This window comes from Pseudochaenichthys georgianus, unplaced genomic scaffold, assembly GCF_902827115.2.
Source record: "Pseudochaenichthys georgianus unplaced genomic scaffold, fPseGeo1.2 scaffold_613_arrow_ctg1, whole genome shotgun sequence".
NCBI classification, from domain to species: Eukaryota; Metazoa; Chordata; class Actinopteri; order Perciformes; family Channichthyidae; genus Pseudochaenichthys; species Pseudochaenichthys georgianus.
In genome coordinates this window covers 107,635-113,938 of record NW_027263171.1, presented here as the reverse complement: position 1 = coordinate 113,938, position 6,304 = coordinate 107,635, and positions in this window count along the sequence as shown.

The following is a 6,304-nucleotide window of genomic DNA, read 5'->3' as shown; positions in this document are numbered from 1 at the left end:
AGTTATTTGTATTTCACTCTACAATTTATTTTAACCTTTCATTCTGTTTCTTTCACCTGCACTATTTATTCAAATGTGTCGTACTATTTTAAATGTTTGTGTTATTATTATTGTTGTTTTGTTATCTTATGTCAGGGGGTCAAACTCAATTTCATCTCGGGCCACATCAGCATCACGGTTGCAATCAAAGGGCCGGTTGTAACTTTAAGACTTTATAAATATATAAATATATAATATATATAAAATAATGTATTATATATTACATAATTGCCAATCATTGCAAGTCTCTTCAGTGCGCATGTCACAAAATGAGATGCATTGTGGGACATGTAGTTTATGGACAACGAGCTTCTGTAAAGCGGCATGTCACCGTACAATCAATTGTTGTTATATTCTTTGCAAGCGCTTGCGGGGCCACGATGAAGTCAGGGGCCTTGAGTTTCACACCCTGTCTTATGTCCTTTATATAATATGTTGCACTGCTGGAGGAGCCGTAACTTGTAGCTTCTGTGCAGACGATAATAAAACCCTTGCATCTTGAATTGAATTGAATCTCCGTCCTTCCTCCACATGAGGGAGCCAAAGTCTTTGGTTAGAGTTAGAGCTACACGAGTACAGGATGCAACCACATCAAGGTCCGTCCTGCCGTGTACTTCACTCCCTTTTTCTAATCACTGTTACACATAAGGAATCAACCAATCAATCAATCGACCAATCAACCAATCAATCAACCAATCAATCAATCAATCAATCAATCAATCAATCAATCAATCAATCAATCAATGTTTATTTATATAGCCCAATATCACAAATGTTACATTTGTCTCAGTGGTCTTCACAGTTTGTACAGAATATCAGTATGACAATACGACACCCTCTGTCCTTAGACACTCTGTCCTTAGACCCTCTGTCCTCAGACCATCTGTCCTTAGACCCTCTCTCCTCAGACCCTCTGCTAGACCCTCTGTCCTTAGACCCTCTGTCCTTAGACCCTCTGCTAGACCCTCTGTCCTTAGACCCTCTGTCCTTAGACCCTCTCTCCTCAGACCCTCTGTCCTTAGACCCTCTGCTAGACCCTCTGTCCTCAGACCCTCTGTCCTTAGACCCTCTGTCCTCAGACCCTCTGTCCTTAGACCCTCTGTCCTCAGACCCTCTGTCCTTAGACCCTCTGTCCTTAGACCCTCTGTCCTCAGACCCTCTGTCCTTAGACCCTCTGTCCTTAGACCCTCTGCTAGACCCTCTGTCCTTAGACCCTCTGTCCTTAGACCCTCTGCTAGACCCTCTGTCCTTAGACCCTCTGTCCTTAGACCCTCTCTCCTCAGACCCTCTGTCCTTAGACCCTCTGCTAGACCCTCTGTCCTCAGACCCTCTGTCCTTAGACCCTCTGTCCTCAGACCCTCTGTCCTTAGACCCTCTGTCCTCAGACCCTCTGTCCTTAGACCCTCTGTCCTTAGACCCTCTGTCCTCAGACCCTCTGTCCTTAGACCCTCTGTCCTCAGACCCTCTGTCCTTAGACCCTCTGTCCTCAGACCCTCTGCTAGACCCTCTGTCCTTAGACCCTCTGTCCTTAGACCCTCTGTCCTCAGACCCTCTGTCCTTAGACCCTCTGTCCTTAGACCCTCTGTCCTCAGACCCTCTGCTAGACCCTCTGTCCTTAGACCCTCTGTCCTTAGACCCTCTGTCCTCAGACCCTCTGCTAGACCCTCTGTCCTTAGACCCTCTGTCCTCAGACCCTCTGCTAGACCCTCTGTCCTTAGACCCTCTGTCCTTAGACCCTCTCTCCTCAGACCCTCTGCTAGACCCTCTGTCCTTAGACCCTCTGTCCTTAGACCCTCTCTCCTCAGACCCTCTGTCCTTAGACCCTCTGCTAGACCCTCTGTCCTCAGACCCTCTGTCCTTAGACCCTCTGTCCTCAGACCCTCTGTCCTTAGACCCTCTGTCCTCAGACCCTCTGTCCTTAGACCCTCTGTCCTTAGACCCTCTGTCCTCAGACCCTCTGTCCTTAGACCCTCTGTCCTTAGACCCTCTGTCCTCAGACCCTCTGCTAGACCCTCTGTCCTTAGACCCTCTGTCCTTAGACCCTCTGTCCTCAGACCCTCTGCTAGACCCTCTGTCCTTAGACCCTCTGTCCTTAGACCCTCTCTCCTCAGACCCTCTGCTAGACCCTCTGTCCTTAGACCCTCTGTCCTTAGACCCTCTCTCCTCAGACCCTCTGTCCTTAGACCCTCTGCTAGACCCTCTGTCCTCAGACCCTCTGTCCTTAGACCCTCTGTCCTCAGACCCTCTGTCCTTAGACCCTCTGTCCTCAGACCCTCTGTCCTTAGACCCTCTGTCCTTAGACCCTCTGTCCTCAGACCCTCTGTCCTTAGACCCTCTGTCCTTAGACCCTCTGTCCTCAGACCCTCTGTCCTTAGACCCTCTGTCCTTAGACCCTCTGTCCTCAGACCCTCTGTCCTTAGACCCTCTGTCCTTAGACCCTCTGTCCTCAGACCCTCTGTCCTCAAACCCTCTGTCCTCAGACCCTCTGTCCTTAGACCCTCTGTCCTTAGACCCTCTGTCCTCAGACCCTCTGTCCTCAGACCCTCTGTCCTTAGACCCTCTGTCCTCAGACCCTCTGTCCTTAGACCCTCTGTCCTCAGACCCTCTGTCCTTAAACCCTCTGTCCTCAGACCCTCTGTCCTCAGACCCTCTGTCCTTAGACCCTCTGTCCTTAGACCCTCTGTCATCAGACCCTCTGTCCTTAGACCCTCTGTCCTTAGACCCTCTGTCCTCAGACCCTCTGTCCTTAGACCCTCTGTCCTTAGACCCTCTGTCCTTAGACCCTCTGTCATCAGACCCTCTGTCCTTAGACCCTCTGTCCTTAGACCCTCTGTCCTCAGACCCTCTGTCCTTAGACCCTCTGTCCTTAGACCCTCTGTCCTCAGACCCTCTGTCCTTAGACCCTCTGTCCTTAGACCCTCTGTCCTTAGACCCTCTGTCATCAGACCCTCTGTCCTTAGACCCTCTGTCCTTAGACCCTCTGTCCTCAGACCCTCTGTCCTTAGACCCTCTGTCCTTAGACCCTCTGTCCTTAGACCCTCTGTCATCAGACCCTCTGTCCTTAGACCCTCTGTCCTTAGACCCTCTGTCCTCAGACCCTCTGTCCTTAGACCCTCTGTCCTTAGACCCTCTGTCCTTAGACCCTCACATCATACAAGGAAACACTTCCGGAGAAAACCCACAGTTTAAGGAACATGGAGAAACCTCAGGGAGAGCAGCAGAGGAGGATCCTCTCCAGGACGGACAGACGTGCAATAGATGCCGTGTGTAAATCTAAAGATAATACATTTCACAGCATATAGACCGAATGTTAGGAAATGCATGTGTCTGTGATGAGAAGATGAATCCACGAGGATGTCAGCAGTCCTGTGGGAGCCATCAGGGAAGTGGTTTGATGAGAGTCAGGCAGGACCGCAGAGACAGGTTCAGCCACGACTCGAAGTCCAGGACTCAGAACAGGACTCAGGACTCAGGACTCAGGACTCAGGAGAGGATCCAGGACTCAGGACCGCAGCAACAGGATCAGCCACGACTCAGGATCCCGGCGTAGATAGACACCAAAAAGAAATGTGTGGGTTATTCGGAACATGAGAGCACACAGGTACAGAGAGAAGGGAGAAGGTGAACCACTCTATGGTTCCTAGTCTTTGCCCATATCTTTGTAATATTGTGTCTCCAGTATCTTCTGTCAGAAATGTCTGTTATCAGGTTTACAAAACAAGTTGTTGCTCCAAAAAAGTACAGCCTACTTTCCTATCATTGCATGAATACTGAGGAACACGAGGAATCACAATGCACTCAAAGTGAACGGCTGTCACGTTCAAACTCAGCGTTTAATTAAACCTGACGAGTCGAAAGGCGTCGACTGAGGGTCAGTGAACACCTCGGGTTCATGTGTCTTCAACAGAGGTGTTCAAAGGAAAGGCAAGTTTATTAATACCTCACCTTTCAACACAAGTTTGCTATTACAAAGAAATTAGGAGCATTAAGAAATAGAGCAGCCATTTCTTTTGAAAAAATGATTGCCACGACAAATCAAAGGCTCGACGCGCCGTGCCATGGGAAATAACGAGCTCTAACGGAGAGTGGGATTAAAGGAACAATACATATTCTTCTGTTTTAGTTTTTTAGTTGTTGTCTGAGATGGGAATGTCATCTCCATAATGATGTTTTTGTTATGTCCATGTTTGTGTCTTTAGCCTGTACAAAACAAAAAATTAAATAAAAACACCAGGTGTCGACTGTATGGCAAGAAGATTTAGCTTTTACTCATTTCTGGAGGATATAAAAAAATCTATTCTAGTAATATTGTTTATTCTTGATATCAGAAATAGAATTGTACCTAGTTGTAATGTTTATTCTTGATATCAGAAATATAATTTTAACTAGTTGTAATGTTTATTCTTGATGTCAGAAATAGAATTGTACCTAGTTGTAATGTTTATTCTTGATATCAGAAATATAATTGTACCTAGTTGTAATGTTTATTCTTGATGTCAGAAATAGAATTGTACCTAGTTGTATTGTTTATTCTTGATATCAGAAATAGAATTGTACCTAGTTGTAATGTTTATTCTTGATATCAGAAATATAATTTTAACTAGTTGTAATGTTTATTCTTGATGTCAGAAATAGAATTGTACCTAGTTGTAATGTTTATTCTTGATATCAGAAATATAATTGTACCTAGTTGTAATGTTTATTCTTGATGTCAGAAATAGAATTGTACCTAGTTGTAATGTTTATTCTTGATATCAGAAATATAATTTTAACTAGTTGTAATGTTTATTCTTGATATCAAAAATAGAATTGTAACTAGTTGTAATGTTTATACTTGATATCAAAAATAGAATTGTAACTAGTTGTAATGTTTATTCTTGATATCAGAAATAGAATTGTAACTAGTTGTAATGTTTATTCTTGATATCAGAAATAGAATTGTAGCTAGTTGTAATGTTTATTCTTGATATCAAAAATAGAATTGTAACTAGTTGTAATGTTTATACTTGATATCAAAAATAGAATTGTAACTAGTTGTAATGTTTATTCTTGATATCAGAAATAGAATTGTAACTAGTTGTAATGTTTATTCTTGATATCAGAAATATAATTGTAACTAGTTGTAATGTTTATTCTTGATATCAGAAATATAATTTTAACTAGTTGTAATGTTTATTCTTGATATCTGAAATGCGATTTTAACTAGTTGTAATGTTTATTCATGATATCAAAAATATAATTGTAACTAGTTGTAATGTTTATTCTTGATATCAGAAATATAATTGTAACTAGTTGTAATGTTTATTCTTGATATCAAAAATATAATTTTAACTAGTTGTAATGTTTATTCTTGATATCTGAAATGCGATTTTAACTAGTTGTAATGTTTATTCTTGATATCAAAAATAGAATTGTAACTAGTTGTAATGTTTATTCTTGATATCAGAAATATTATTGTAACTAGTTGTAATGTTTATTCTTGATATCTGAAATATAATTTTAACTAGTTGTAATGTTTATTCTTGATGTCAGAAATATAATTTTAACAAGTTGTAATGTTTATTCTTGATATCTAAAATGCGATTTTAACTAGTTGTAATGTTTATTCTTGATATCAGAAATATTATTGTAACTAGTTGTAATGTTTATTCTTGATATCAGAAATATAATTTTAACTAGTTGTAATGTTTATTCTTGATGTCAGAAATATAATTTTAACAAGTTGTAATGTTTATTCTTGATATCTAAAATGCGATTTTAACTAGTTGTAATGTTTATTCTTGATATCAGAAATATAATTGTAGCTAGTTGTAATGTTTATTCTTGATATCAGAAATATAATTGTAGCTAGTTGTAATGTTTATTCTTGATATCAGAAATATAATTTTAACTAGTTGTAATGTTTATTCTTGATGTCAGAAATATAATTTTAACTAGTTGTAATGTTTATTCTTGATATCTAAAATGCGATTTTAACTAGTTGTAATGTTTATTCTTGATATCAGAAATATAATTGTAGCTAGTTGTAATGTTTATTCTTGATATCAGAAATAGAATTGTAACTAGTTGTAATGTTTATTCTTGATATCAGAAATATAATTGTACCTAGTTGTAATGTTTATTCTTGATATCAGAAATAGAATTGTAACTAGTTGTAATGTTTATTCTTGATATCAGAAATATAATTGTACCTAGTTGTAATGTTTATTCTTGATATCAAAAATAGAATTGTAACTAGTTGTAATGTTTATTCTTGATATCAGAA